The 20,267-nt window shown below is 43.2% G+C and overlaps 1 protein-coding gene, 1 non-coding gene and 2 pseudogenes across 5 annotated transcripts in view; 2 read left to right on the forward strand and 2 right to left on the reverse strand.

Annotated features, from left to right (window-relative positions):
- ST6GAL1 (ST6 beta-galactoside alpha-2,6-sialyltransferase 1) overlaps window positions 1–20,267 on the reverse strand; it is a 180,585-nt gene that overhangs the window by 74,976 nt on the left and 85,342 nt on the right. For 3 of the 4 annotated variants that reach the window (XM_066241874.1, XM_066241876.1, XM_066241877.1), the window contains one exon: window positions 10,020–10,155. The exons of the other annotated variant lie outside the window; for it this stretch is intronic. The gene's annotated coding sequence lies outside the window, so the exon portion shown is untranslated. Of the gene's footprint in view, window positions 1–10,019; window positions 10,156–20,267 lie in introns of those variants that run through there. 4 annotated transcript variants of the gene reach the window in all.
- On the forward strand, window positions 2,887–3,747 carry LOC136311998 (large ribosomal subunit protein eL32-like; annotated as a pseudogene).
- LOC136312422 (U1 spliceosomal RNA) lies at window positions 16,912–17,074 on the reverse strand. The gene has a single exon (XR_010727004.1). It is a non-coding gene; the product is annotated as a U1 spliceosomal RNA (small nuclear RNA).
- LOC136312262 (large ribosomal subunit protein uL15-like) overlaps window positions 17,033–20,267 on the forward strand; it is a 47,448-nt pseudogene continuing 44,213 nt past the window's right edge.

A 20,267-nucleotide genomic window follows, 5' to 3' on the forward strand; every position in this document is an offset into this window, starting at 1 on the left:
CCCCCCCCCAGCTCACGTGTCCCCTGAAGCCTTTCTCAATGCCTGGTCTCTCAGTTCTTTAACCTCCTCAGCCACTCACTCCCAAGGTCATATCTCCAATCTTGTCATTTACAAAAAATATACCCCCTCCATAGTCTTCATTTCAGACATACCCTCTCTAATCACCACCCCCCCTCCTCTCTGTAAAATCAATAAATAAAACCTTTTAAAAAAGATATAACAATTATATGCAATATGTAGATCTTTTTTGAATTTTGATTTGAACAAAACAATATTGGGTACAAATGGGGATATTTGAATATAGATTTGATATTGTATGATATTTAAAAAATAATTATTAATTTAGATAGGTATAATAATGGTATTATCATATATATATATATATTTTTTTTTTACAGAGACTGAGAGTGAGTCAGAGAGAGGGATAGACAGGGACAGACAGACAGGAACAGAGAGAGATGAGATTTTTTAAAATAGTCAAGTTAGTTTTTTTCATTGTGCGTTGCAACACCTTAGTTGTTCATCGATTGCTTTCTCATATGTGCCTTGACCGTGGGCCTTCAGCAGACCAAGTAACCCCTTGCTGGAGCCAGCGACCTTGGGTTTAAGCTGGTGGGCTTTTGCTCAAACCAGATGAGCCCGCGCTCAAGCTAGCGACCTCAGGGGTCTCGAACCTGGGTCCTCTGCATCCCAGTCCGATGCTCTATCCACTGCACCACCACCTAGTCAGGCTATGTTATTATTATATAGAGAGTTATGTTTTTATTTTCTTTTTAAGTATCCTGACCAGGGATTGAATCTGCAACCTTGGCGGATTGGGATGAGGTTCCAACTAGCGGAGCCACGTCAGCTAGGGCCAGTAGTTATGTTTTTAAAAAGCCTACACATGTGTAGTTAGAGATGAAATCTACTTTCAGTAATTTGAGTCAAAAAATAAAGCGCATATGTAAAAATGTAATGTGATTTTTTAAAAATGTATTGAAATTAGACTATGTAAGCAAAGAACAAGAGTAATTTGAAGACTCTTCTTGGACAGTATTGCTTGGCAGTCAGAATTCGAAAGAGCTTGAAGAAAAAAAAATGCTATGGTAGATAATTGTTTGTTTTACTGAAATAATTAACTGGAAAAGATATATGACTCTACAAAGGTCACATAATTAGCTACTGCTTGAGTTCTAAATACAGTCTATTTCCCTGTCCCTCCTGCAAAACCTCTTGACCTCCCTCTTAACCTTCTAGCTCTGCCCTTTCTCTTTCCTTTACAGTAAACCTCATTGGAAGAGCTGTTAATAGACACTATTTCCAAGTTCCCTCTTCCCATTCTCTTTTAAATCCACTCCTTCAGGCCTCCTCATGTCCAGGAAACTACTGTTGTCTCTGTCACCAAAGCCCTCCACACCTCCCTGCCGCTAGCCAAATGGTCAGTGCTCAGTCTTCAGCTGGTCTAGCCCGTCAGCAGCACTTCATGCAGTTGCTCACTTCCTTCTCCTAGTTTTCAAAGCCTATACTCTCTTGGTTTTTCTCCATCTTACTGGTCATTTATTCTCAGTGGTCCCTGTTGCTGGTTCCTCCTCACCTCCCCACTTCTACATGATGACGTGCCCCTGGGCTCTGTACTTTGTTCCATCCACACTGCCCTCCACTGATCGTGAGCACCTTGTGGTCAGCTCCCCTCCACCCAGCCTGTAGTTTGCACTCAATCCTTGTTTGGAGATGTGCAGTAAAGTAAGTTCAGAAATCAGGTTCTCTCCCTTGAGTTTCTACAGAAAGGAAGTCCTTAATAGTTTAAAATAATAAAATTAAAAAAAGGTAGAGTCAGGGGCATGGAATAAAACATTGTACTCACTTCACAATTCACACTATCATCCATTATCTGAAATGAGGTAGCAGAGCAGAGAATAATGGTGAGCAGGCTTAGAGCACATCCGAATTATTGAAGTGACTTGTTAAAATGCAGATTCCTGAATTCAACCACAGTCCTTCTGATGCGAGTCTTCTGGGATGGGACTCAGAACTCTACAGTTAGCAAGCACACGAGGTGATTCTGAAACATGATATCATGTATACATCATGCTCTGAGAATCAGGTAGCTTAGAATGATAGTGCTCAAAGTGATAATCCGAGACAGCTTTATTAAGCAAGATCCAGGATGAGAAAAGTACAGAAATTCAGTGTAATCAACTTCTACCGTAATTTAGAAGAGTAACTTTATGCCTATTAAATCTAATAATAACTTTTAAAATAGGACTTATTCTTGTTTTTTCATTTCATTATTTTAATAATTCCTTGTTTATTGTGTTTGGGTTTTTTTTTAGATTTTTATTTGTTCATTTTTAGAAAAAGAGAGAAAGGGAGAGCGAATGAGGGAGGAGCAGGAAGTATCAACTCCCATATGTGCCTTGACCAGGCAAGCCCAGAGTTTCAAACAGGCAACCTCAGCGTTCCAGGTTGATGCTTTATCCACTGCGCCACCACAGGTCAGGCTTGCTTATTGTGTTTTAGAAAGTATTGATGTATGAGAAGTTGAGGGCAAGGAGATCTTCTCACTGGCAGCTGGAGAAGCCTTAGCTTCAGACAAAGAGTTCAGGGTCTGTCATCTCAAAGCCCAGGTTCAAATCCTGACTTTTCTACCTGTTAGTTACCTTAAGCCAGTTTGTCAACTTCTATAAACCTTATGTCTTCATCTGTAAAGTATGGATAATAATACTTTAAAATCTGCTTCCACAGGGTCGTGGTGACAATTTAATAACAGACTTTATCACTTTGTTTGGGTTAATAATTACTGAGCTTTTAGCATGTGCTAAACATTTTACACACTTGTAGTTGGTAAATCTGAGAAGCAAGTGAAAGAAAGCCATGAAAGACTTGCCAAGTACTTGAATAGCTCTCTTCCTCCGTGCTGCCTCTGGAGGTGGCACCTGTCCCCTCCCTGGCACCATGGCCGCCTTCAGATCTCTCACAAAACCCAAGATTGTCAAAAAGAGGACCAAGAAGTTCATCTGGAAGTAGTCAGACCAATATGTCAAAATTAAGCATAACTGGCAGAAACCCAGAGACAATAGAGTGCACAGAAGATTCAAGGGCCTGATCCTGATGCTCGACATTGGTCATGGGAGTAACAAGAAAATAAACCAGGCCCTGGCCGGTTGGCTCAGCGGTAGAGCGTTGGCCTGGCGTTCAGGGGATCCGGGTTCGATTTCCGGCCAGGGCACATAGGAGAAGCGCTCATTTGCTTCTCCACCCCCACCCCCTCCTTCCTCTCTGTCTCTCTCTTCCCCTCCAGCAGCCGAGGCTCCATTGGAGCAAAGATGGCCCGGGCTCTGGGGATGGCTCCTTGGCCTCTGCCCCAGGCGCTGGAGTGGCTCTGGTCGTGGCAGAGCGACGCCCCGGAGGGGCAGAGCATCGCCCCCTGGCGGGCAGAGCTTCACCCCTGGTGGGCGTACCGGGTGGATCCCAGTCGGGCGCATGCAGGAGTCTGTCTGACTGTCTCTCCCCGTTTCCAGCTTCAGAAAAATACAAAAAAAAAAGAAAAGAAAATAAACCACATGCTGCTCAGTGGCTTCGAGAAGTCCCTGGTCTACAACATCAAGGAGCTGGAAGTACTGCTGATGTGCAATTAATACTATTGTGCTGAAATTGCTCACACATCTCCTCAAAGAACCACAAAGCCATTGCACATAGAGCAGCCCAGCGGGCGGACAGTCACCAACCCCCAATGCCAAGCTGTGCAGCGAAGAAAATGAGTAGGTAGATTGTGCACACGTTGTATTTGTGTTAAGAAAACCATGAAGTTCTGCCACCTGGCATTTCCGCCCCACCTCCCACCCCCAAAGTATCTGAATAGCTGTGTTTGCACGTATTTACCTTAGGACAAGCCAAGCTGCCTGGGTAATGGTGGGGAGGGGGAAATCCTGCCCAGATCAAAGCCCTGAAGATAAAGGGGCTTTCATTTCTGCTTGTCCCAACTGTTCCAGACCCAGGCAGTAAAAGGGTATCTTGACAGAGATTAGATCTTTCCCCAGCCAGGCAGGCACTGATGCAGAAGATTATGAAGTCCTCAGACACACCTGAGCACATTTCCCTGAGCTTTTCTAAAACATGTAGGACAGAACTGAGTTGGGGGGAGGGGTGTGGAGTCCCCACCACGGATAGGGCAAGCTGCTCCGTGTTTCCTGACCAGAATCAGTCACTCCCAACGGCAGAGCTCTGAACTCAGGATTGAGCGCCACTGCAAAGGGAAATCAACCTTGTGCTACTTACTATCTTCAACCTTGTGCCTTCAATGGGTGTGTATCTGTAGAAATATTTGCCTTCCTATTTGGCAGGTGCCTGGGGAAAAGCAGGCACTTTATATCCCATCAGCTCCCTTTCTGTATGCTGCCCACCCTCAGCCCCAGCAGGCATCTCACCAAATCTTACCACACTAGAGACCACTCTGACTCCACTTCATCAGTCAAGCTGAGGAGGAAGGAGCAAACGGAAGGGTTGAATAAATACTGCTCCTCTTCCTAGCAACAGAGCCATTCATCTTTCCTTCACACCAGACCACACGCAACAGAGAGTAGAAAATGGTCCTCCCTCATCTCAGAAAGAGGAACTGTTTCATTTCCTCATCTTTAAAAAAGAATTCAGCCTGACCTGTGGTGGCGCAGTGGATAAAGCGTCTCCCTGGAAACACTGAGGTTGCCGGTTCAAAACCCTGGCTTGCCTGGTCAAGGCACATATGTGAGTTGATGCTTCCTGCTTCTCCCCCTTCTCTCTCTCTCTCTCTCTCTCTCTCTCTCTCTCTCTCTCCTCTCTAAAATGAATAAATTTTTTAAAATTAAAAAAAAAATAATTCAGTTGGGCATGACCTGTGGTGCCACAGTAGATAGAGCATCGACCTGGAACACTGAAGTTCCTGATTCAAAACCCTGGGCTGCCCAGAGGAGCGCATACCCGCTCCTCTCCCGCTGCCTTTTTCTCTCTAAAATCAATAAACAAAATCATTTTTTAAAAGTAACAAAATAAGTAAATCAGAAAAAACCAGGAACTGCATTATTCCATACATAGGTGGGACATAAAAGTGAAACTAAGAGACATTGATAAGAGTGTGGTGGTTACTGGGGGGGGGGGGCACAAAGAAAACTAGATAGAAGGTGACAGAGGACAATCTGACTCTGGGTGATGGGTATGCAACATAATTGAACGACAAGATAACCTGGACTTGTTATCTTTGAATATATGTATCCTGATTTATTGATGTCGCCTCATTAAAAAAATAAAATTATTTAAAAAAAAAAGTAATAAAATATTTTTAAAAAAATAATTTTATTGGTTCTACAGAACTTTTTAACGCATATGAGAATGTATAGGGGCCCTGGCCAGTTGGCTCAGCAGTTGAGCCTCGGCTGGGCATGTGGAATCCTGGGTTCAATTCCTGGTCAGGGCACACAGCAAAAGCAATCATCTGCTTCTCATTGCCCGCTTCTCTCTCTCTCTCTCTCTCCCTCCCTCCCTCCTCCCATAGCCATGGCTCCAATAGCACAAGCACATTGGCCCCTGGCACTGAGGATGGCCCCATGGCCTCACCTCAGGCACTAAAATAGCTTGGTTGCTGAGCAATGGAGCAGTAGCCCCAGATCTGCAGAGCATCAGCCCCAGATGAGGGCTGCCAGGTGGGTCCCGGTCTGTCTCTCTATCTCCCCTTCTCTCATTAAAAAAAAAAAAAGTATATAGATAAGTGAAAATGCTATCATTACACAATGGAAGACTACCAGGTTGTCAATAAGAAGAAGGAAATGTTACCCTTTGCGACAAAATGAGTGGACCTGGAGAGCATTATGCTAAGTGAAATAAGCCAGTTAGAGAAAGACAAGTATATGATTTCACACATACGTGGAATCTAATGAACAAAATAAACTAACAAAGTAGAAACAGATGCATAGATAGAGAACAGACTGACAGCTGTCAGAGGAGAGAGGGGTGGTGGGGCTGGGTGAAAAAATTGAAAGGATTAAATGGGGAAAAAACCTCAGAGACACAGACAACAGCATGGTGATTACCAGAGGGGAGGGGGGCAGGGGGGAGGGAAGGGGGATAAATAGTGATGGACACAGACTTGACTTGGGGCGGTGAGCACAATACGGTGCAGAGATGTGTTGTAGACTTGGGCACCTGAAACCTGTATAATTTTGTTAATCAGTGTCACCCCAATAAATTTTATTTAAAAATAAAAATTTTAAAAAGGATATAAATAATGACATCATAAACTTCCCTGTTTTCATAACCCATCTCTGAAGATTATCAATATTTTGCCAATCTTATTTTATCTGACCCCTCCCACCCCGTTCCCCCTCTGGAGTCATTTAAAGCAAACGTCAGCCTCACCTCTTTAGCACCTAGTGTGGTATTAGCTCTGTACCATCCTTAGGAGAACATACACTCTCAGATAATTTTCTGCAGAGCTCACTTTTCTGGGGTATAATACATACACACACTAGGTTCTCCAGAGAATGGATGAATGAATGTATATATCTATAGATATAGACACACACACGTGTGCGCGCAATGCTGTTAGCACCTAATATCCAACTCATTTTCTTTTTTTTTCCTTTTTATTGAATTTATTAGGGTGACACTGGTTAACAAAATTATACAGGTTTCAGGTGCACAATTTCACAACACGTCATCTGTACACTGTATTGGGGTTCACCACCCCAAGTCAAGTCTCTGTCCATCACCATTTATCCTCCTTTACTCTCCGCCATCAAATCACTTTCACATTTTATCAATTCTATCAAAAATGTCTTTTACACTAAACTCCTTAAAAGATGGCCCAAACAAGGTGGATACATTCTATGGGTGATATGGCACTCTTAACTCTCTTCTAATTTACAATAGCACCCCACTCCCTTATTTTTCTTCTTCATGGCATATATCTGTTGAACAAACTAAATTGTTTTTACTGAATCTGGCTGATGAAATCCACATGGTGTTAACTGACTCCTCTTTGCTCTGCTTACTCTAAATCGAGTTTTAGATTTCAGGGCTTGTTAAAATTGAGCCATTTCAGGTTCAGTGGTTCTCCCAATATTTTTATATCTAAGAGGATCTAAGTCCCGGTTGTCTAAGGGAGTTTGGCAGGAAAAAATGCACAGATAGGCCAGTGCTTCTCCACCCTGCAGTGGTCCCTATAAAAACAACAAACTCCAATATCAAAATAGGTTCATTCATTCAGCAAATGCTTACTATCTTCTGTGATCCAAACTGGAGATACAGCAGTACAGAACCAGCCAGAACTCATCTCCCAGTGAGGAGGTAAATAAAGAGTAAAACAAAATAAGTATGTATGTAGTAGTACACCTGCCTTGCAGAAAATTAAAGCAAGGTTGATGAGAACAGCAGGGTACATGTGGGGAGAGGGCAGAGATCACTTTTAAATTGGATAGTCAGAGAAAGTCTCACTGAGACGAGGGCATTTGAGCAAAGACTGGAAATAAAGTAAAAGTGAGCTTCCTGAAGGAGTGGAGCTCGAGGGGGAGGGAACAGTCGACTCCCCAGGCGATGCCTGGCCTGCTGCAAGAACAGCAAAGATGCCTGGAGCAGAGCAGGGCGAGGCGAAGGGTAGGCTGAGGTTAGGTCAGGAAAGTGGTAGGAGCAAGATCATGTAGGACCTGAGACTGGTTTAAAAATTCCAGCTTTCACTCAGCAAGACTTGGCTGACCTTCGTTGGAAAGGGATCGTTCTGGTTACTGCATTAAGAACCAACTGTGGTGTGCAGCAGGTGGGGGGAGGTTAGAGAAAGAAAAAAAAAAGACATTTCAAGAAGCTATTGCAACAATCTAGGTGAAAAAGGCCCATGAGTCCATTTACTGAGCTCTTACTGGGTTACCAAATTGAATTCTTACCACCCTATGGGGTGGGGTATTAACAATCTACCTTTATAAACAATAAAACTGAAGCTCCAAGAATTTAAGCCATTTGCTCAACATGTCAGTGTGGATGGTCAAACTAGGGAGTAAGCCAGATTATTCTAACTTGCAAGCTACTTGTGCTACCCAACATATGCCTCTCTACTCAGGGCTCTTCATAGGCTGTCTGCTTGACCAGGCCACCCTAGTCACCTGGTACCATCTTGAACCTTCTGGTGGCCCCTCTTTACCCTGCTCTGATCCCCATCTTCTTAAACTCTCAGTGTGCAAATCTTATTCTCATCTGTGTGTTAGGACCCGAACTTTCTGTCCCTAAAGACCTTGACACCCTATAGCCCACAGAGGCTACCTCAGCTAACCATGATGCTTCCAAGAAACGATCCATGCATCCTGGGTTTCAGAAACCTCCAACGTGATGGGCTCCCTTTCTCAAAAATCATCACTCTTAATTTGTGCCACTTAAACTGCCACGTAATCCTGTAATGACTCCTCTTCCTGTTTCCTTATTTTAGGCTGCCTCACCAAAAATGTTCTCTGTATGACAGATGTCACAAACAGGTGTGGCTGAAAGTGGTGGCCGCCCAGGGATTATATTTTACAGTAAGTGCAGACACAGACACATACACACACACTGCATCTGGTTGGGACCAAATGACTAGTTATCAGCAATAAACTGTGAGTAAAAATAACATGTCACTTCTGAGCTAAGGTGATTAAGAAGTGAGACTACTTGTTATGGCAGCCAACGTTACTCTGATAAAGCTACTTAGCAGAGACTTCCTAAATATTTGTTTTTTGACACTCTTTCTGATGAAAGGCAGTGTCTTTCTTTTTTTTTTTTTAGAGAGGAAAGAGAGAGGGAGAGAAGGGAGGAGGAGCTGGAAGCATCAACTCCCATATGTGCCTTGAGCAGGCAAGCCCAGGGTTTTGAACCGGCGACCTCAGCATTTCCAGGCCGACACTTTATCCCCTGCGCCACCACAGGTCAGGCCTAAATATTTGTTTTTATGGGCCTAAGAACATCAGCAGAATTCTCAGTGAGGTTTTTCATCATCCACAGTGTTCTCTCCTTACCCCAACATTTTACTAGCACAGTGGGAAAGCAAGTGCTTCCCTTAATTTAGTCAAAAGCCTATGATTCCTAAATTCATCCACGATAAGTACCTCTTGTATTTGTTTTCCCCCTTCATGATCCCCAGGTTTTGAAAGATGCTGTTAGCCAAATTTAATTAAGAATCTGAGTTCTTATTTGTTATCAAATGAACAAAGATATTGTTGCCAATCAGAGCTTCTGAGCAGCATTGTTATCACAGTGCTTGTCATTGTTATCACAGTGATTTCATAAAAGTCAGTATGATACAAAAAACCTTGATGATTTTCTCAGCCTACTGGGCTAAATGTGCTTTGTTGGGATAAAAGTGCTTCTCCCATCTGGCCTTTCAAAAAACTAAAAGTAAAGAAAGAAAAAACTAAAAGTGTCACCTGACCAGGCAGTGGCACAGTGGATAGAGTGTCAACCTGGGATGCAGAGGATCCAGGTTCAAAACCCTGAGGTTGCTGGCTTGAGCATGGGCTCATCCAGCTTGAGTGCAGGGTTGCTGGCTCGAGCATGGGATCACAGCCATGACCCCATGGTCACTGGCTTAAAGCCCAAGGTCACTGGCTTGATCAAGGGACCACTGGCTCAGCTGCAGCACCCCCCTTCCCAGGTCAAGGCACATATAAGAAAGCAATCAATGAAATCAATGAACAACTAAGGTGCCGCAACTATGAGTTGATGCTTCTCATCTCTCTCCCTGCCTACCTGTCTGGCCGTATCTGTCTCTCTCTCTCTCTCTCTCTCTCTCTCTCACTAAATAATAATAATAATAATAATAATAATAATAATAATAATACAAACTAAAAGTGTCTGGAGACCTGGAACAAGGAAAGAAATTCTGGTTTGTATGGCCTGCAATTTACTCCAATATAATAATCCTAAGTCTCTGATCACAGCTACTCTCCTAAAAAGCAGGTACTACTGGTAAGCTAGACATCAAGGGACGCTTTAATAAACTATTCCCAACTACCCTCCAACTGGACAGAATTAAGGCATTTTAAGCTTACCTGGAAGAATCTGGCTCCAAAGTGCTTAAAAATCAGGAGAACAGCAATGTAATATCAGAATGTTATTCTCCCATCATGCCAGCATGCAGCAAACAGTTGAACGCACAGCAGCCATTAGTTACACCCGAGATACCTCCTGGGACAGAACCACAGAGCTGTTAGAGCTGGGTAGGGAAACTGGGCTGCCCAGAGTTCTCTAGAGCTGAAGAGCAACGAGCAACAAATGAAAACAAAGCAGGAACAAATGGAAACTACCCAGGAGGAAAAGATTCCTATGGAAAGACCAAAGATTAAGAATTTTCTCTTAATTCCTGGTAAGAAGAGTCTGGTGACCCACATCTCTCCTTCAGACCCCAGTTTCACTGTCTTTCATGAGCACAATGATGCTGGCTAATGTGGTCTTGAACATCATTTCCAGGTGCTGTGTGGGAATACTATTCTTCCACTCAGGTCTCTGAGGGGATAGAGTGCATCCACACCCCTTCTCTGTTTCCTTCTCAGCGCTGCCAAGCACAAGGTTACAGCTGGCACCCAACATCAAACTGGCACCACTGTCAGGGTTTGTGGTATATGTGTAGAGAATGGGAAGTGGTTAATTTGTAAATTAAAAAATGAATTTTAGACTTGGACTGAAATCGTCAATGAACATGAAGCACCTACTGGGCATACAGCCATGTACAGGGAGAGAAGAGAGGATGTCATCTACGACTGCTTTCTAGGGGCTTCCTATGTGTCAGGCACTGTGCTAACCCTGCATGCATAATAGTTTATTCCATCCTAACCACCAGCCTCAGAGATTGGTGGAGTCATCATTTCCATTTTAGATAAGGAAGCTAAATCTTAAAGAGATTAAAGGGTTTTGCTAATAAGTGGCAGCATCAAGACTTGAATCCAGAACTGTCTGAACCCAAAGACTGTGCTCTCGCTGCCTATACTCAAATGGTTGGTCATCTTGTTTGACCTGTGACTCTCTCGGCCCCAACCATGCCCATCTAACCCCAGAAGCAAATGGTTTTGGTCCATAGGGAAACCAATAGCCCTTAAATTCCAAACCCAGGGCACACTTAGAATGCTAGACACTTGACATATCATCTCACTGAACTTTGAGCAGCTTTGCATGGCTGCAGTTATTACAACTGACCTTTGGCATTTACAGAGTCAACATCTGGGATTTTGACTATTTGAGAACAGACAGCCCCAAGGTCTTAGACATAAAACAGCCAGATTTTACTCAAGAGTGAATGTGATGTATGTGCACCAGAAAGCTGGCATGGGCCAGTCCTCTAGGGCGTAAGAGAGCTCACCCTCAGGCTACGACCCAGTGCACAGGGATTCTACGACCTCCATGTCTCAGGAAGTGATAGAAATATCTGCTTGTGAACTGCAGCTCCCAAAGAAAGCAGACTGCTAGCCATGGCATGTTTATACTCAATGATAAATTTAATAAATTTATAAATGCCGATAGCTTTGTATTCATAGAATCATTAACGGACAGAAATCACTTAAATTGTTCAATTATGCATGACTGCATATAAGGATATAATATTGTACTCTGTTGGCATGTGCATGAGTTCCTCACCTGTTAGAGGAACTAATGCCTCATCTTAGGGCTGTTGTTAATAAACGAAATCTTGGTCATGTTGATAAAGAGGATGTTGAGAATTCTCAAATATCCCAAGAGAACTCTCCACGAATGTCAAGTCATTCTATAGAAGAGGAAACTGAAGCTAGAGGTCCTATGCTTCCCTCCTTACTATCCAACAGTCAGTCATCCAAAAAGTGCCGGATCCTGCAGGCGGACCCAACCACATGCCGACTTAGGAGGTCGGAGGAGAAGAAGGGGGGTGAGAGAAGGCAGAGAGCTTTCCCTGGGCTGCCCACCGTCCCTCCAGCCACTCAGAGCGCTGGGCTGGGAGTGGCAGAGCTGTGGGCTTACCTTTTCACTACATCCATTCAGATCAATCAATTCAAGCAAGATGTATACCTAGTGAAGAGCAGATTAAAAGTTGCAGAGCAGGGCAGGGAACAGAAGCCTGTGGGGTGGGGAGGTGCAAGTTCAGCAGTAGGAGAGGAAGCATTCTTTGGCTCACAGCACCCCCTTCACCACTCCCTGAGAGCAAGTGCCCAACAAACAAATAATAGTCGTTGCTTCTTAGGCACCTACTATGTGCCAGGCACTGTGCCAAGCACCTGTTTAATCTTCAAAATAACCCCCTAAGACAGTTAATTGTCGAACCTACTTTACAAATGCGGAAACTGAGGCTCAGAGAGGTTATAGGATTTGCCCATCATCACCCCACTGTGAAGAGGCTGAGCCAGGATGTTAATTCAGATTTGACTCAATGCCCACAGGCCAAGAAAAGCTGGTGCGACCCCTGTGCTGATGAGGACTGAGACTGAAATGAGGAAGGCTGGTGCTGCCTCTAACGGAAACCCAGCTTTGGAGTCAGACACATTGAGATCTAGGTCGCAGTTTCATTATTCATCGCTGTGCAATCTTAGGCAAATGGCATAAGCTCTCAGGCCTCAGTTTCCTCATCTACAAAATATGTGCAAAACCACCCACTTCATAGGATGGCTGTTAGAATTAGGAGGATCAAGCAGTGTCTGGCATGCATCAGGTGCTTAATAAATAGTGACCTGTAAACCCAGACCTGGTGGCCTAGGGGAGGAGGGACAGGAGGCTGGGGCCTGGCTTAGCCACTGCAGATAGAGGAAGTCTTCATTTCTGAAAGCAAGAGATGAACTTTCTGGAGTGTCACAAGTCAATATTTGTCTCTGGCTGAACACAGAATACTTTGTTGTTCATCTCAACAGAATCAGCACCTGCCGCTTTCAGTGTTAACAATTTCAAACAGTGCTCCACAGCAGAGAGAACCAGATTTGGGACCTCTGGGGCTCAGAGAACAATGAACTCATGGAAAAGTTTGAAACTGCCTGACCAGGTGGTGGTGCAGGGGATAGAGCGCTGGACTGGGATGCAGAGGACCCAGGTTCAAGACCCCAAGGTCACCAGCTTGAGTGCGGGCACATCTGGTTTGAGCAAAGCTCAAGCAAGGGGTTCCTCTGTCTGCTGTAGCCCCACGATCAAGGCACATGTGAGAAAGCAATCAATGAACAACTAAAGTGCCACAACGAAAAACTGATGATTGATGCTTCTCATCTCTTCCATTCCTGTCTGTCTGTCCCTATCTATCCCTCTCTCTGACTCTCTCTCTCTGTAAAAAAATAAAATAAAATTTTGAAAAAGAAGAAAAGCTTGAAACCAGGAGCCAGGACACAGCTGTGGGGTCCCTAGCTCTCCAGCCTAATCACTGTGTGTGCCTGAAAGTTACTTTTCCTCTCTGAGCCTGTTTTGTCACGAGGTAAGGGGCTTAATAAGCCTTAATTCACAGGGTTGTGATAAAGCACAAGAAAAATAATAGATGAGAAGTAACTTTTAAGCTATGCAGATAGATTTCAATGATAAACTGCATATATATATACATGTACATATATATACAGAAAATTATAGAAAGTAGTATAATGAACCATCATGTATCCATTTCCTAGTATCAACAATTATTAAGTTATGGCTAATCTTATTTCATTGCTATCTACCTAGCCCCCAAACTTGGGTATTTTAAGCAAATTCCAGAAATCATATCATTGCATCCATAAAATTGTCACTATGTATCTCTAAAAGGTACTCTTTTAAAAAATATAACCCAAAAACCATTACCAAACCTAAAATTTTAAAAATAATTAACTTTTTTTAAAAAAAGGAAATTATTTTTAATATAAAGCAAATTCATGAAGATTAAAAAACTATATAATCTTAGTGGGTGGAAAGGAAAAGAGAGAAGGAGGGAGGGAATGAGGGAGAAAAAAGAATTTAAAAAAAGAAATACAGGCAGTCCCCAGGTTACAAACGAGATAGATTCTGTAGGTTTGGTCTTAAGCTGAATTTGTATATAAATTGGAACAGGTACATTTACCTATTAAATGTAACTTAGATAGAGTTTGTCTTAACATATTATTTATTTTTACCTTTCTGTGCATATAAACACTTAAACCTTTTTTTTTTTAAGAGATCATTTTTATTTTTTTAAGATTTTATTTATTCATTTTAGAGAGGGGAGAGACAGAGAGAAAAGGGGGGGAGGAGCAGGAAGCATCAACTCCCATTTATGCCTCGACTGGGCGAGCCCAGGGTTTAGAACTGGCGACCTCAGTGTTCCACGTCGACACTTTATCCACTGCACCACCACAGGTCAGGCCGTTTTTTGTTTTGTTTTGTTTTATTTTGTTTAGAGCGAGGCAGGAAGAGACAGAGAGACAGGAACATATGTGCCCTGACCAGCAATCAAACTGGCAACCTCTGCACTTTGGTACGAAACTCCAACCAACCAAACTATCTGGCCAGAGCTTTTATTATTGGTTGATTGGTTTTTTAGAGACAGAGAGAGGAAGGGGGGGGGGGGGAGCATTCAATCATTGCTCCCTTTAGTTGTGTATTCATTGGTTGCTTCCCGTGTGCCCTGGCTAGGGATAGAGCCCGCAACCTTGTCATTTCAGGATGATGCTAGCTGACTGAGCTAACTGTCCAGGGCTACTTAAACATTTTGAAACCTAAAGAACCCATCTCATTCATAACCTGGGGACTGCCTGTGTTTACAGAGAAAAATGACCTAAAAGAAATATATGCAAAGTATTGCTAGTAGTCTGTTGTTACCTCTGTGTTATAAAATTAGAGATGATTTGGGTTACTTTTGTATTTTTGTGTATATTTTTAATAATGGGAATCTAATATGTTAGATACTTGTTCTTCCTCAAGTTCAAAGTTCCCCTCTGGGATCATTTCCCTTTAGCCTGAAAACTTCCTTTAGTACTTATCTAAGAACAGGTCTACTAGAAACAAAGTTTTTTGGTTCTCCTTCACCTGAGAATATCTTTATTTTGCCTTCACTCTTTTTCTTTCTTTTTTATTTTTCTTTTTTTTTTTCTTTTTAGGTGAGACGAGGGAAGATAGTGAGACAGACTCCCGCATGCACCCCTACATGATCCACCCAGCAACCCTATCTGGGGCTAATGCTCAAATCAGCCGAGCTATTTTTAGCCCCTGAGGCTGATGTGCTCAGGTCAACCGAGCTATCCTCATCACCCAGGGCCAACGTAAGATTCTAGGTTAATACAATAGTTCTTTTCTTTTTTTTTGTATTTTTCTGAAGCTGGAAACGGGAAGAGACAGTCAGACAGACTCCCGCATGCGCCCGACCGGGATCCACCCAGCACGCCCACCAGGGGCGAAGCTCTGCCCACCAGGGGGCGACACTCTGCCCCTCCGGGGCGTCGCTCTGCCACGACCAGAGCCACTCTAGCACCTGGGGCAGAGGACAAGGAGCCATCCCCAGCGCCCGGGCCATCTTTGTTCCAATGGAGCCTTGGCTGCGGGAGGGGAAGAGAGAGACAGAGAGGAAGGAGGGGGGTGGGTGGAGAAGCAAATGGGCGCTTCTCCTATGTGCCCTGGCCGGGAATCGAACACCAGTCCCCCACACGCCAGGCCGACGCTCTACCGCTGAGCCAACCGGCAAGGGCCAATAGTTCTTTTCTTTTAGCACTTTAAAGATATTGTCCCACTGTTTTGGCCTACATGCTTTTAGATGAGAAGTTTGCAATTACAGTCATCCATCGCCATATCATGATTCACTTTTTATGATCTCACTTTATCACGGATTTTTAAATTGTATATATCTAATTTTGTATCAGATTTTTTGCTATATCGTGGGATTTTACGAGGTTTAAGAGTGTAGAAAGTGTTTAAGAACATAAGAAGTGTTTATAAGAGTGTGGGAAAGGTTTATAAGAGTGTAGGGAGGGTTTATACAGCCTTAAAATATATATAAATAATAAAATGAATATAAGGTCGCTACTTTGTGGATTTTTACCTATCCCGGAGGGGTTCTGGAGCCTAACCCCCGAGAAGAAGGGACCACTGTATTTGAATAGGATTCCCTAATGCCTACATGACATATTTCCTTGACTGCTCAATATTTTTGTTATCTTCTGTCTTCAGCAGTTTAACTATGATGTGGCTCAATCGTTGTTGTTGAATTGATCCTGTTTGCGATTCACTGAGATTCTTTAATTTGTAAATCTTTATCTTTCATCAAATTTGGGCTATTTTCAGCCGTTCTGTTTTTCCAATATTTTTCTGCACCAATATCTTCCTTTTCACCTTCTGGAATGTCACTCCAATAACATGAATATTTCAACTTTTTAATGCTGTCCCATAGTATCCTGAGACACTCTTTATTTTCTTCCCAATAAAAAAGTACACATACAAGCCCTGGCCGGTTGGCTCGGCGGTAGAGCGTCGGCCTAGCGTGCGGAGGACCTGGGTTCGATTCCCGCCAGGGCACACAGGAGAAGCGCCCATTTGCTATTCCACCCCTCCGCCGTGCTTTCCCTCTCTGTCTCTCTCTTCCCTTCCCGCAGCCAAGGCTCCATTGGAGCAGAGATGGCCCGGGCGCTGGGGATGTCTCTGTGGCCTCTGCCCCAGGCGCTAGAGTGGCTCTGGTCGCAACATGGCGACGCCCAGGATGGGCAGAGCATCACCCCCTGGTGGGCACAGCGTCGCCCCTGGTGGGCGTGCCGGGTGGATCCCGGTCGGGCGCATGTGGGAGTCTGTCTGACTGTCTCTCCCTGTTTCCAGCTTCAGAAAAATGTAAAAAAATTAAAAATAAAAAAAGTACACATACAATTGAAACTAATAGAATATTGACTGTCAATAGTAATAAAGATTTTAATTAAAAATTTTAAAAGTACATTTATAAATATTATACAAAAATATTATATAATTTCTATTCCTCTATCTTAAAGTTCACTGACTTTTTTTTTAATTTTTATTTTTTAGGGAAGAGTGCGAACGCAGTTCCCCATACCACAAATTATGCAGTCGAGTTTCCCACATTTGGGGAAATCACAGGGGTCAGCACACCTGGAGTGCAATGGATAAGCCTCGCCCTGGGAAAACCACCTTCGTGATCATGGTATCTCCCCTGCCAGGTAAGTATGAAGTTCACTGACTTTTATTGCCTGTCATCTCTGGTCACTAAGCCCAGACAGTAAATTTGTTACTTCAGAAATCTTTTCAGTTCTAAAATGCCCAGCTGGTTATTTTGCATAATTTCTGTTTTTCTGCTGAGAAGGTCTATCATTACATGCATTTCCAGAGTGGAGAATGGTTATAACGGTTACTGTAAGTCTGTCTCATAATTGCATCATCTGAGTTATCTCATGGTTAGAGCAGATTCTCTTTTCCCTTAAGTATTGTTTAGGTTTTCCTGATTCCTTTTATGTTAAATAAACTTGGGTTGTATACTGGACTTTTGAATATTATGTTGTAAGACTCTGGATCCTGCTAATATTCTCTAAAAAAAAATGTTGATATTTTGTTTATTTGCTTAGCAGATTATTAACCCACTTAGGTTCAGACGGAATGTTCTGCCTTACCTTTTATAACTGATAACTCTGATTTCAGCTTGGTTTTCAAAGCCTTTGCTAGGCCATTTGGGTCTGCGTTTCACAGAGGCAACTCATAGGTTTATCTGGGGTTTGGGTACTATTTATATCAGAGTTCAATTCTCAAAACCTTTGCTGTGTTTCTTTGGATCTGTTCCATGCATGCATACCATGTAGTGTGCCCATGACTTATATCAGACTTAGTGGGTCCACTTTTCCAACTCTCTCCTCTAAGGGATTTCCTCATTGTCTGGCTTCCAATGGCTCTTCCTCCTGGTTCCCTGGCTGAAAAGATGGGATCATCTCAGGGTTTTAGCCTCCGACACAATTATGCAATTCCATGTGACAAAGGCCATTATGGGTCATCATTTAAATTTTGGCTACAGTATCCTATTGGGCTATTACTTTTCAGGTTCTCCTGTAGTTGCTTTTTGCATTCTTCCCAGTTTTTAGTTGTAAACAGTGGTAGAGAGAAGTTGTGGTTGGCTACTTCTCCTGACTAATACTGCTGCCCTTCCTTCTTAGCAATTTTTACTTTTTTTTAATTTGTGTGTGTGTGTGTGTGTGTGTGTGTGTCAGAGACAGTGAGAGACAGAGAGAGGGACAGATAGGGACAGACAGACAGGAAGGGAGAGAGATGAGAAGCATCAATTCTTTGTTGCAGCACCTTAGTTGTTCATTGATTGCTTTCTCATATGTGCCTTGACCAGGGGCTACAGCAGACCAAGTGACCCCTTATTCAAGCTGGTGAGCCTTGCTCAAACCAGATGAGCCCTCACTCAAACAGGTGACCTTGGGGTTTCGAACCTGGGTCTTCCACGTCCCAGTTTGATGCTCTATCCACTGCACCACTGCCTGGTCCGGCAATTTTTACTTCTTGAAATTTCATCCATCTCTCAAAGCTTCAATAAAACACCACTTCCTCTCAAGAAGCTATCCTTCTTCTCCCAGACAGAAAAACTTTCTTCTTCCTCTAAATTAAGGAAGATTCAGTATTGGCAATATTGAGAATCTGGCTTAAAGCCAAATCTTTTCATGACTATTTTTGTTCAAACTTCTCTTCAGAGCATGCCTGGAATGAAGTCACACCCAACCAAGAAGGATCATGGTGGTTAAAAGAGTAGACTTCACCTAAATCCAAGCTTTGGTAATTGCTAGATGTGTGTGTGACTTTAGCAAAGTCACTTACTTCTATGTACCTCAGTCCCCTCATCTATTAAGTGGAAATAATAATACTTAAAATATATAATTGTTGTGAAGATTAAATGAGTGAATAGTTGGACGTGGCCGGTGGCTCAGTGGATGGAACATAGACCTGATGTGTGGACATGCCAGGTTTGATTCCTGATAAGGGCACACAGGAAAAGTGACTGTCTGCTTCTCTCCCCCTCCCTTTTCTCTCTCTTTCTTCCCCTCCTGCAGTTGGTGGCTCAACTGGTTCAAGTGTGGCCCCAATTGCTGAGGACAGCTTGGTTAGTCTAAGCATGTGAGCCTTGGGTGCTAAAAATAGCTGGGTTGATTTGAGCATCTGCCCCAGTCAGGGTGCATGCAGGAGTCTGTCTATCTCCCCTCCTCTCATTTGGCAAAAAAAAAAGAGTGCATAATTGTAAAGCATCTAGAAAAATGCCATGTTGTAAATGCAAGCAATTATTATCAATGAAAATTACTATCATTACTTTACTCTGCAGATAAGGGAACCCTTCAGAAGGAAGAAGAAAGAATAGAGTTGGTTCTATGCCAGTCTCTTACTAGGCCCTGAAAGTGACTATAATTTCTGTTTCAGTAAATATATACTTAAAAGAGCCCAATTCGTGTGTCTGTGTGGATCTTCTAAGAAGTATGGCAAAATGGGAGGATGACTGCCTATGGTGGGTGAGGAGATCTGGCTTCCAGGACTGGATCTCCTTTGAGTCTGAGTTTTCTGTTCTAAAGCACAACTACACAGGTTAGACTGGTCCGCCTATACATTGCTGACCTTTGAAAAAGCCAAATACAATTGTGTCATCTTTAAGTTCACCCTCTTATATCTTCCTGATACACACAGATAAAATCCAAACTCTTGAATATCCCTTAAGACCTGTTATGCTTTTCACTGTTGCTTCTGCTGTCTGTGACCTCATCTCCCACTGCTTCCCCACCACCCTCACCTTCCTGCTGTACTGAACTAAGCTTCCACCCTCCCACCTCACCATTTCCCACCTGCACCTCTGCCTCAACCTTGAGCTGAAGTTTCTCTCCTTATCATCTTGTCAAATACATAAATGCCTCAACTACCATGTCAACTGCTTGAGGACTTCTGTGAGGCTTTCCGAGACTCTCTAGGACCCCGTTAGTCAGTATTCCCTCCCTGTATTCCACGGCTATCTAAGGCACTGTAGTAGCACATTCTGGTGGAAAGCAATCACACTTTAGACGTCCCTCTCTCACTACATTGGTGTCTTTCAAAATATGTATTTCTTTACATTAGTGAGCCTCAAAATCAATTAGAGTATCACTACCAGCCTTTAAAAAATACACTAAATTAGTTGTTTTGTTTTGTTTTTGTGACAGAGACAGAGAGAGGGACAGATAAGGACAGACAGACAGGAAAGGAGAGAGATGAGAAGCATCAATTCTTTGTTGTGGCATTTTAGTTGTCCGTTGATTGCTTGTTCATTGATTGCTTCCTCATATGTGCCTTGACGGTGGGGGGGGGGGGACAGCTACAACAGACCGAGTCACCCCTAGCTCAAACCAGAGACCTTA

Source organism: Saccopteryx bilineata, chromosome 8 (assembly GCF_036850765.1).
Source record: "Saccopteryx bilineata isolate mSacBil1 chromosome 8, mSacBil1_pri_phased_curated, whole genome shotgun sequence".
Lineage (NCBI taxonomy): Eukaryota > Metazoa > Chordata > Mammalia > Chiroptera > Emballonuridae > Saccopteryx > Saccopteryx bilineata.